This window comes from Dunckerocampus dactyliophorus, chromosome 18 (genome assembly GCF_027744805.1).
Source record: "Dunckerocampus dactyliophorus isolate RoL2022-P2 chromosome 18, RoL_Ddac_1.1, whole genome shotgun sequence".
In the NCBI taxonomy this organism is placed as follows: Eukaryota; Metazoa; Chordata; class Actinopteri; order Syngnathiformes; family Syngnathidae; genus Dunckerocampus; species Dunckerocampus dactyliophorus.
This window is the reverse complement of record NC_072836.1, coordinates 6,441,176-6,453,966: the sequence shown is the minus strand read 5'-3', so window position 1 is coordinate 6,453,966 and position 12,791 is coordinate 6,441,176. Positions and strand designations below refer to the sequence as shown.

The 12,791-nt window shown below is 40.5% G+C and overlaps 1 protein-coding gene across 1 annotated transcript in view; it reads right to left on the bottom strand.

Moving 5' to 3' along the window:
- kdm8 (lysine (K)-specific demethylase 8) overlaps positions 1-12,791 on the bottom strand; it is a 224,356-nt gene that overhangs the window by 83,478 nt on the left and 128,087 nt on the right. The window lies entirely within an intron of this gene.

Here is a 12,791-nt window from a genome sequence, read left to right as displayed (position 1 = left end):
AAATCTGGTAGTGGACGCCTTAGGTAGGTTGGCAGGCTGCAATCTCGTATGTTCCAAAGCAGGCGTATCTTTTGCAATGACACCGGTACACATTATTTACACTTGATAAAGAATTCTGTTCAGACACTTTAGCAGAAAGAGTGCATCGGTTCACTACTGGGACGTCAGTGGACGTTATAGGGATGCACATTTATCAGACAGCATAGACTTTCTGACCATCGACAAACCCAACATCATCAAAATATGAGAAACATCCTGAAATAGTAATAAAAGGAGAACATCTCCTCACTTTTATTCCTGTGGTCGTCTTGCAAATATTGTCCCGGGCTAGTCTGGAAGGATAACCACCACCTCTTCTCCCAGATCGCTTGTAACAGCGCAGAGAATCCATGACCCCTCAAGCGTTCATTAGCATTCAATAATCTTTATCCTTAATGATGGTCGCGGCAGTCGAGCGGTTGAGACATCGAGGAGTGGCCTAATTGGTGTGCATTTCTCCTCTGTGAGCTTTTTATGATGTCTATTTTCACTTCCACCGTGATGGCTTTTCTTTGGCGCACTGGGAGTTGTTCTAAAAGCAACAGTAATATTAAACTTATTGCTGCAGATATAAAATGATTAAACTGAGGGTGTCCAAACTTTTTCTACCAAGGGCCACATACTGAGAAATGACTGGATGAAAGGGCCACTTTGATATTTTGTAAAGCAACACATGTACAGTAGATGGGCTAAAATGTTATATATATATATATTTCAAGAAAGAATGGTGAAAAATAGCATCGACTTTGGTCTTTGCTCATTTTTTCCTATTTTTACTTTTGTCTTTTTTTTTTATTTTTCCAAATAGTTTAACTTTCTTCTTAAATAATCTTTGTAAATATTTTGACTTTTTCCATAGTGTTATAACTTATGTATATAATTTTCACCAACCAAATTTTCCAATAATTGCAATTTTTTTTGTTTTGTTTGTTTTTCATAATATTTAGACTTTCCTTAATATTTCAACTTTTTGTGACTAAAATGACATTATTTTTATTCATAGTATTATGGTGTAATTCTTGTAAAATGACTACTTTTTATCATTTTTTCCTCTCAGTATTTTGACTTGATTCTTTTTCTTTTCCTTTTTTCTTTTACCGCCTTTACGTCTATTCTTTATTTAATTACTGATGATTTTTCCATTTTTGCTGTTTTTTTTTTTTCTCCAGTTTTCTTGTTAAATTATATTTTTAGCATGTGCTGCGGGCCAATAAAAAAAAAACAGCTGTGGGCTGCAAACCAATGAAATATATTGAAGAAAAAAAAAAGAAACTTTTTTTTTTTAAAGTCTTAAATTGTCAAATCCAATTATTTGAATTTAAAACCTTCACATGTAAAAAAAAAAAAAAAAAAAAAAATTGAACTAATAAAAATGTCTTAAATGTGATTTTGAAAGGTCTTTAAAATGTACTAACATCACCTTTTATTTGAAACAAATGCATAAACTTTGTCGTTGCTTTCAAATGTTTTTGGGGCCACTATAACACTATAACATATAACAGTAACTGCAAAACGGAAGTGAAGTACCTGTGCAGCCCGGTCAGAATTTATTGAGCACGACCAGCTGGTGCGCTAAGCGCGCACGGCAGGCGTGCTTTTTTTTTTTTCTTCAAGCCTTTTGTACTTTTTTTGCCCGTAAGGATGTAAAATGGGTCTTAAATTGTATTCATTATAGACTTTAAAAAGTCTTAAATTTCACTTGTTGAAACCTGCATGGGTCCTGAATATAGAAAATCGTGATGAAGTGTATAAAGAAGGCCTGCACATGTTGCAAAGTCAACGTTTGCAACTACAGTACATGCACATGCAACAAAAGGAAAAGTAGCACAGACTCTTACAAGCCACACATTACATTACATACTGTACAATAGGCATAATTGAGCACAAATGTAAGTGTGTAAAAGTGAGTATCACTTCAGACGGTCCTTTACTTTCTATTTTTGGCCATTAGGTCTGCCATTGTGCCGATGCACGGCAGGGCCATTCAGTCTGAGACAAACTGCAGTGAATACGCCTCTTCATTTTATTATGAGTACTCTCCTACCAATTAAAAGCGACCACATTTTACACGGATCAATACGGAGAAGTCTATAAAAATGTCAATACCTGAAGCGAGAGAATGAGTGTGTGACCGGAGAGAAGATAACGCCCCTTCCACAATGTAAGCTCGGCTAACAAGTTCCCCCCTTTGAACTTAATGCAGACGTTCTGTGTGAAATACCAACACATTGATTAATCCATCTGTACTGATCTGAATTTCCTCCGAGTTGCACGCGTCCCCTTTGAAATATTCAAACTTGAGCTCTCGGAATAAGCGTTGTACGGACCTCTGCACTCCTTGGGGCACGCCATAAAAGTGGCTGCATACAAATGAAGCGTCAGCCTAGAAAAAAACAAGCCCACGGAAGCCTCGTATGCATAATTTTGCTCTCAGAAATGGCGAGCTTGTTCGTTGCGGGGCAAGTGTAAACAAAAGCTGCCTAATTAGCAGGGGCACGTGTGGAACTGTCATTCACACAAGTCATTACTGTAACAGTCATTTATATTGTTTGATATAATTCACCCTGATTTCATTGATTTATCATTTAATAAGTTATTGCTTAGTCTATATCAGCCATCACCAAATGGCGGACCTCGGTCCGTATCCAGACGCAGTGATGGCCTTTTACGGACCCATGACCAATTCAAGTGAATGGGAAATATAATAACACATAATCTCGCTCGCGGAACGATCGCAGCGGTAGTTTGCTGGCGTAACTACTTGCGTTATTACGTTTAATGTGACCCCAAATGCAGTGACGTCACTCAAAATGAGCCAATGAGTTTGTTTACTTGCCGAGCGAACCATCAATCCATCCATTTTCTATGCCGCTTCACCTTCGAATGAGAACCATGTCTTGCTCAAAAGTAACAGTTGATCTAGAAAACCGAACATTTAAAAGTGAAAGAATGTTCTACCGCCAATATCTAAAGACCCAAAAAGGCAACAAAGTAAAGGAAACAAACCGCCGGAGCTCTGCCACTGGGGAGCGTTTTGACTACCCCAGATACCTCATACCTCATACGACTACAAAGTCCATCATAGACCTGCGGCCTAGGGTGTCCTGGAGCCATGTGCACTTGTGGACATTCTTATGATCGAACATGGTGTTTGTTATGGACAAACTGTGGTTCGCACAGAAGTCCAACAACATCACACCACACGGGTTCAGATTGGGGAGGCCGTTCCTCCCAATCACGCCACTCCAGGTCACACTGTCATTGTCCACATGGGCGTTGAAGTCTCCCAGTAGAACGACGGAGTTGGAGTGCTCTCCAGCACCCCTCTGATGGACTCCAAGAAGGCTGGGTACTCTGAACTGCTTTTTGGCGTGTAGGCACAAACGACAGTCACGACCTTTCCCCCAACCTGAAGGCGTAGTGAAATGACCCTTTCGTTAACCGGGGAAGACTCCAACGCAGAGGCACCAAGCCGGGTTGCTATTAAGTCCACACCAGCTCACCGACTTTCTGCTGCAGCAACTCAAGAGTAGAACAAGGTCCTGCCCCTCTTGAGGAGTTTGGTTCCAGAACCCAAACTGTGGGTCGAGGTGAGTCCGACTATCTAGTCGGAATGTCTCAACCTCTCTCACAAGTTCGTGCTCCTTCCCCACCAATGAAGTGACATTCCCTGTCGAAAGAACCAGATTTGCCCGCCAAAGACCAGGTTGCTCAGGTGACTGCCAACCAAAGCGCAATACACCGGACCCTTATGCTTGCCCGCGCAGGTGGTGGGTCTACGGGGAGTGATCCCATGTGGCATCTTCGGGCCTGCGAGCCCCTCCCCTAGGCCTGGCTCCAGGGTGAGGCCCTGGTATCCCACGTCCGGGCGAGGTGAGGTCCCTTCTCTTGTGTTTCTTCAGATCGGTCCGAAGTGGCGCTTGCAAAGGTAAATAGGCAGGTTAAAAATTTCAATTAACATGAACGTGATTGTTTGCATATTGCACAAGACGATGCCATTGTTTATTAACATGGATCAGATTCACAAATGTTGCCATAGTGCAAAAAAAACAATACAAATAAGCTAAAGGTTGCCTGCCTACAGTGTTTGTTCTATTCATAATAACACTCTGTAATGCAAGGGGTTCTAATTAAAATCCTGTAATTAAGACAGCGTATTGATAAAGAGCACATTGCACAGTATGAACCTCCGAGGGCAGCAACAATGCTATGAAATGCTAATGAACTCGGGATGCAAAAAATGTACAGAATAATCATAACTAACTGCGGCTCTTGATTAAATCTTGAAAAAGGGCATTAGACCCATGCTGGAAAAACAATGAGTCATCCCACAAGGGGGAAAACAAAGTGGGCCATCTCAGTGGGGAAATATTCCATGTGAAATATTGTGTACTTGATCAAAATAATATAACAATCAATGGAAAGCCATGTTATCAACTGACTCAAGATTGGAAGCATGCTTCAGTCTCTGAAGTTCCTCTTTCCTGAAAGCAAAATGACAGCATTCCGCTACACGATTGGTATTGTTGTTAGTTCAAGAATATTGAAGAAAGCAAAAAATCTGAGCTTGCTGTTTTACAAATGATAGTTAAGCCTCGGAATCGAACACAATCCATTCCAGAAGACTGTATGACCTTCCATTTGTTTAGATTTTCAAATACATTTTCTGCATAAGCTATAATGTTAATTGTAAGAGCCAGAAGACGTCACGCGAGTGCTGTAAATGCTGTGTACAGTTAACCTCCAAAAGCAACAAAACGTTTTGCGAACCTTAAGTTTGGCGAGCACGTCTTTCTTCGTACGTTGCTCTTCCCAATTACCATTTCTCTTTTTCCCTAAAGTGTTCCTGTTTTTGTTGAAATTTTAGTTCCAAGTTTGGACGCCAACATTTGAGTTTATAACTAGGTGGGCCATTCGACCCAATCGGTGCCATTTGCATGTTGTAACTCTCTCAAAAATGAACTTAAATTTCTGTATTTTTTCAACTCTAAATCTGATAATGCATACATTTAATGACTCAAAATGTTTATTGGTCCATTTCAGGCAATTTGTTTCTTTTTGTACAAGTTTCCTAAACCTAGATGGCTCATTTAAGTAACAGGACTGAAAGTAATTAGGAAATACATTAAATCTAGAATTTATATCGTTTAAGCTAATAGCACGTTGGCACTTAGCACATTAGTGATTCAACAAAAAATATATATTTTAAAAATAATTTACTTAACAGGAAAGTGCTGAGATGTGACAACTTTAAGCTTCAAAATGATTTTATTTTTCTTCATAATATAGTTCAGTTTTCTTAATCATATTTTTCGAGTGTGTAACGAGCCAATAAAAAAAAACATTTGCGACTTTTAAGTATCGCTGGGATCAGGAGTAACACAGAAATATGTAAAAAATATAACATTTCAAATTTATATTTCATGGTAAAGTCTAATTTTAGGAATCGGGGACAGGCAACACATTTTATTCAGTGTTTTTTCATTGTTCAGGGTAGTTTATATTATTATTTATTAAATATGCAATCAAATTAGTGTGCAGGACACTTTGCTGAATAAAAAAAAATGACAGTACCGGTAGTTAATTTTATTTCTCATTTTATTTCCTGGGGCCTCAAAATGGCACAGATTCCATGGAAGTCCAGAACTGCTTTATGAATTGAATTGATTCCGTCATCGCAGATTGTTGTACTTATTCAATTTCTTGATATCATTGTGACTGCCTTGTCCTTTGCCGGAGAGCACATGTTGTACTCAGGAAATTGAACTTAATCTACTTGTTAATTTATCTGCGGAAGGGTTTGACTTTGCAAAGTGCAGAAGCGAGCAGGATTAAAATGAAGACTAGTTAAATATGCGATGGATGGTCAAGGACATGATGTACTCATCATCTCATGCAGGACTCCTCCCTGCTCTTAGCTGTTTTCCATACAATCCCATTGATAAAACAAGAAGCAACATTCAGCATGAATTATATAATTCTGCCTCCGGTTAAATTATGCAATGATGCCCAGCAGCAGCCGGCAGAAGGATGACGGACTGCAGCTCTGGGACCGCAACCGGTAGATGGTGTATGTCAGAGGGAAGTGTTTAATTGAGCACAGCCTCTGACTTCACGGATCACAGCAGCAAATCAAAGTGAACCACGCTGACACTTCCTGAGTTGTGCGTCTTTTATTCTCATTCGGGTTGTATTCAAGTGTGCTAGAATAGAAGAGCAATCCCATCCAGGCCCCATCGTCACTATTGTACGGGACTTTTTTTTAAGGTGCATGTGGCTACGCCTATATCTGAGCGTGTAACGCCAGCAAACATTGCCATTTTTCACTTTTGTCGAATAGCAGCTCATCCGGAACCGCCACCGTCCCCTCGCTATCCCAGCTGATTGACACCCCGCACTCGCGTATACAAATATTGTCTATTTTCTGCAGTCGGGAGCAGAAGGGGATCATATTTCCCCTCGCACATTTGATTCCAAAAGGTGTAAACAGTGTGGGAATGATGGTTGGCTTTCAGCCACAGATAGCCAGGGAGCGTGGCGGAGTTGACAGGCCGTCCTGTCGTTGCCAAACAATCCGTGATTTGCCCGGTGGCTAGCTCATCATTGGCAGCACCGCATGCTAACGCCAATCGGTATTCAAGTCGGACATGGTGGCTAATTGCAAACAATTTGCTTTGTGTCAATCAAGCATGCAGGGAGGTTTGTTGGTGCTGATGACAGACAAGCATGTCAAGATCAAATTAAAAATGTGATGGCGAATACAAAAAAATGGGAAAAAAAACATTTGAAACTGTGAGTGAGTGCAAGCATTAATGGGGCTTAAATTTACGACTAGATGTTTTGCTTGATGGCGGCCATGTTTTTCCACCAATCATGCTCAAATTTTACACACGTGTGCTTGTCAGTCCCCTGAAGCTGTGTACCAAATTTGGTGGCAATTCGGTTCGATGAGAAATTTCAAGTTATTCTGACTTATGCGGTTTAATAACAGCGCCACCAGATTCACTCAGTTTTTCCACATATTAATTAATAAATCATGCTGTTTTGTGGTTGAATGTGGCCTGCTATTAGTAAAAAATAGGCATATTTAAGCAAATGTTATGTATTTTTTGCCTAAATTAAGCATTTTCAAGAATAAAAACGGCTAAATGAACTAAAATACAAGTATTATAAGGCATTCAAAACACACGTTCAAAGATGTGGTATGTAATACTCTACATTGGACACTAGGTGTCAGTAATGTTATGTTTGGTGAGACACACAAACACCAGACTGAGCAATGTAACAACAGGCTTTTATTGCAGGTTTGAATTATCTCACAACAGGCACATAAAAAGTTCGGTGAGGCTCATAAAAATAATAACCCAATAAAAACACGGGCTACTGTTGCGGCTGTAGCCCATGCCAAGCTGAAAGTCACCTCTGAAGCCCCAACATCACTTCCTGTCCGTTCCTCATTCTGTTCCTCTGGCGCCGGAACAGTCTTATTTATGTCTAATATGTCATATTTCTTCTTGTGTCTACTATACTGGGTAATATGAGTGTAAAGGTGAATATGGGGTGTTATTTCATGTCTAGATGGCTCTAATAATGTTGAAAACTGTATTTATAAGGTCTTTAAAAAGGTTTTCTATGCTGTAACTACGAAAATATTTCATTTATAAATAAAGAATTAACTGTGATAAACAAGGGCTTACTGTGCATATAAGGAGTTATTTTGTTCCTCAGCTCCTCCTACAGGTCTAAAGTAGAAGGACACCCTGACAGAGGTAAACGTGCATACGTACGTAATGTTTCTCGGATCGTTTTAGTACACATCAAAGTTCATAGCAATAATGGTAACGCTCGCGGTAAGACACCACTATTACAGGCCATCCAAGGATGGGCGGGATCACGGGTCACCATGGCAACAATAGAGCTCATCATTACAAGTCAGTGTAGCATCATTTTGAGGTTACTTTGCTGATGTTGTCTTATGGTAGCTCGTAAGAGCCCAATGATAATGATAGTATCGCTGCATCGCGGTTCACCTTTTGCAGATTCGCTGTTTTGCTGATTTTTTTTTTTTTTTTAAGTGCAATTTTGCATGTTTTTTTTTCATGTTAAATGGTGAGGGGTTTTACAGCCTTAAAACATACATAATAATTGTAAAACAAAATATAGTTGCCTACTTTGCGAACCTGTTAGCTTGACGTCTTTTACATTTTTTCTGCGCTACGGCTTTCTTTTTTTTCTTTTTTCTTTTTCTTTAAAGCGGTCCAAGGAACATCTTTTATTTGTGGCCGCTACGCCTCGTCTTGACGTCTTCAAGATACATGCAATAATAATAAAGAGCAGCAGTGCGCAACAATGTGGAGCCACAGTGAGCGATGCTGTAAAGCATCCGGACGCTGAGTCCTTCCCGGCTGTCGTCAGCAGAGCGGCAGAGCGGACTCGTGGGGCACAACAAGAAAGAAAAGTAGAAGTGGCCTCAGTGATTTTAAATTAATGTTCTATCAAGTAGAATATTCACCAGGAGGCACACAAGCGCTGGGAGCTCACAGTTTGTATTTGAACAGTGAGTTCTTACTCCCGTAAACTATTTCATAGGGAAAAGTGACTCTTTTTGGGGAAGATGAGCAGTACACAAACATGATGGGTGCTTCCACAAAGATGGCAGACACCACACACCACATGTCAAGTCCTTAAATAGCTAAGGGCCCCCAGATGTCCAGAATCCCAATCGGCTGACATGCAACACTAAAAAACACTATAGTTATTTCTTGTTCTCCCACGTTTGTTGGGCCGGATAAGAAGCTGTGGCCAGCCGCCTATTGAGCACCACTGCTCTCGTTGTTATTATTATTATTCTACTTTTGAGGTTCCAGTCTATTTCAATGCTTATTAGACAACCCCAAAACCAAACAGCCGCTGCTTGTGGGTGTTCCTGCATGTCTCTGTCTGATGGCTGCCGCCACCGCCAGAATGAGTTCATTCCTTTCAAGGGGGGTCAATATGACGCCAATTTTAGCCAATGATGTATCCTCAGCGGTGCGGCTCGACATTTCTCAACTGTCATCAGTATCCCGGCTCAATTACTTTGAAAGATTGTCCGGGACAAGGTCGTTGCTCAGCCTGCTAGAGTTCCCAGAAGGCATTAGTGGCCTAAAACACCCTCTGGCCATTTTAATAGGTACACCCACCTGCACCACTAATCTAATCAAATCCAACACAAAAATGGTATTAATCAAAGAATATGTTTGTTATGACTGATTATTTATTCTATTGGACGATTAACTGTGCTAATGTTTGCAGCATTATAGATGCATTAAAAAGCCATGTGGGACACTGAGGCAAAGGTAAGGACCTGTCAAGCGGCTGCAAAGAGAGAGAGAGAGAGAGAGTGATAAAGAGAATCCAGGACACTAGCTAAAAAATTGCAAACGTCAGAGCTGTCATTTACATTGCGTTCATGGTCTTTCTTCTGGGTTCATTGGAGTGTTGCCGTGCATCATCCAGAGTTCAAGCACACTCAAGAGGATTGCGCATGAAACATTCAGGCCCGCTCCGTGGAAGTTTTGACGTGGAAAATGGGTGAAGATAAGAGTCTGTACATTTTGATTATCGCTATGAAAATGGTCTTTGAAATTCCACTTTTTGAATGATGCTTAACCAGAAGTGTTCATATCACTTCATGTCGTCATTTGTCTCGGATTTATGGAGTTGTTGTACATGGGGAAAATACTGTGAAAATAAATGAATAAATAATTATTTTGAAGTATGTTTCCAAAAACATCCTTGATTTCTCTGTAGGGAAGTTAAAGTTGGATTAAAAAGAAGAAAACGACCTGAACTATTCAACAAGTGTAGTGCATAGTATAGTACAAACCAAGCATTCATTTCTTATGTGGCTGGATAGACTCTGGCTTCATTCATTATGCATAGCAACTTGCTGATGCAGGATCATTAAAGTGGTGGTGCAGGAGGAGCCCACAAGGGGGCAGAAAACTAATTCAGGGTGATTTAAACAGAATTTCATAAAAGTGCTCTTTGCCAATACTATCTTATGCTGTTATCTTATGGGTTACTTTATAAACCCTTGTGTATTATTGTTATTCTTAATAATACTATGCATTTTATTTGTGCTAGGCATTTTAAAAATATTGTATTTATTTATTTACAGTGGAACCTCGGTTAGCATACGCTCCAGTTAGTGTGTGTTTTGGTTAACATCCACATTTTTTTGTGTGTATTTTATGTAACCATGTTAGTTAGAAACTAGAGTCAACCGCTGATGACAACATAGACGGGCGCTAGAGATGACTTCCGGTTCCTGTTTCCATGTCTTAGCAAGCTAAGGATGCTAACAAGAAAGGATGTTTAGTGATAAAAATGTGGAAAACGGCAACGTTACCATCACTCAACCGAGAAATGTAGTTAAACTAGTAACGCCGCTACCCAACACTGTGTATTGGAGGAAAGTCTGCAAAACTGACATTGGTCCTACACAGTACATCCCTGACACGCTGTGGCTTCACCTCACAGGCCACTGGCAATCCAACAACTAGCTTGCCAACTCCAGTCACAAATCATCACCTAACTTAACAATACGGGTATTTACTGTACCTCTCTTGATCAGGATTATTTCTTTTTTTATGAGGTTTATCTGTCGACCAACAATGAAAAATAGTTGTCTGTCAGCCTTTTTAGTGCTCTTTTCATTTTTCCGCAGTTCTGCTGTCTCCATCCATGCAAACATACAGAAAATAGTGAACAGTAGGTAGAGAAAGCGGGTTGGGTAATACCAAGTATTCAGCGAGGGGGTTACGTTACCGGATGATTAAACATGCTATGTTTTGCTGGAAAATGATATAAATAAAGAAAATCAACTAGTTATTAATGCAAGACAATGCATATTTTTAGCAAATCGGAAAGATGTGGTTATATTCGGGGGGTTATATTGGCTGGATCAGATTTCTGCGGGGGTCATGACCCCTGTTCCCCCCGTGCAAATTACGCGCTTGTAATACTCTCTGTGCAGCGTGGGAGAAAGTTGGCGCACGCACAAAGGTGCGTTCAAGGACTTTCGAACAAAGTGAAAGGCTGCCGCTCTAAACAAACACATACGGTACATGCAAAAACTATACGATTTGTAACATTGTATTTTTTAAAATAAAATAATGGCCATTATTTCCAAAATCGATATGCATTTACAGAAAATATGATGTAGTTATTTACAAATGTATTTTTTTTAAGTACATTTCTTTTTTTCATTGCACGTGAAAGCTTCCCTCGGCACCGGTCCGTGGGCGGGGCCGAACTGGCTTTAAAGGACACATCTTTTGTTGAATTTTGTCTTTTTGTATTTTTCGCTCCAAGTCTACTGTATTGTCAGTCTTTGGTGAATTTATGAATCCGTACTTGTGTGTTACTATTGGTTTATTTTAGCTCCAACCAACAGAAAATAGATCCTGTTCAGACAAGTCAAACTGAGTCTGTTAAAAAACACACACTACAGGGAAGTGTGTGTGTGTGTGTGTGTGTGTGTGTGTTAGAGCTCTCCTGGGATGAGCAGCACTGATTTCCAGCATATTGTGGGTCTTTTTATTCCCCCCCCTCCCCCTCTCCCTGACATTGTCGGCAAAACGCAGGTGCATTCATTATCCTGTAATTACCCTGCTGTTGGTCTCCTGCTATATTATTCATTACGTGCTACATTCAGCTTGCTGTGTTGTGACAGCAAAGGTAAAATGAGCGAGCATCATAGAGAGCATCATCTCCACCAGCGTGTCATTAGCAGGAGGCGAGGAAGTTGCTCTCAAGGCCGCCGTGACGAGATCCACTGTGGCGCGCATCACATCACAGCATCGGCACAGTTGAATAGTAAAAGCACACAAGGCCTCGTATTATTACTCTGTGATCAACGTTAAACTCTAAATGACATTTTGACTGCATCGTGGTGCGGCACGGTGGAGGGGTTGCTAAGCGAGAGTGCTACGTGGTCAACATGATGCTGGCTGGATGGCTGATGCATCATGTTTCCGGCTTGTTTTGAATGTGTCTTCTAAGACAGGTAGATTAAAAAAAAGAGGAGTGACAGTGAGTCAGTGTTTTGAGTTCAGTGCACAGGAGGAGCAGTTCACTTAAATGCTGCTGAAAGACACAGCGAGTGACGCTCGCAGCCACTCTGACACATGTTCATTTACATGCGCTACCTACCGAAAGGTCCGCTGTGCATATACAGGAGCATGACTTTATTTTTTACTGCACCCAACCAGCATACAACAGAACCTCTAAAGTCAAAGGCCCTTGAAAAAGTCAGAATTTGACAAGTAGAACATCGGTTAGTGTGAAGACCCAAAAATGTTAACACAAAACGCTTTTAATATACAGCAATTATAGTTTTACATGCACAAAAAATGTAAATGCATATAAATGAGGAACGGAAGGGATAAATGAACATACTTTACTTTCATTGAAGACCTGACAAAGACAGCTTTGAGGCAGTGAGATCCATGCAAGCACCACCTTTTGTTTTGCTGTGAGTTACTTCTCAAATTCAGTCGTGTTTCTCACCTTATTCATCAAATGCTGGCTCCATTTTATCTTATTTTGCAGCCATGATCAATAAGAAAAGCAGAGACTTGTGGCGTAACTGTATTAGTTGGCAAAGAACTACAGACTCATCTGTAGTCGCTGATGGCGTTCTAGACGGGCGACCGAGCTGTTGGACAATGACTTCTAGTTCCCATTTTGAGAGCATGCTAGCATGC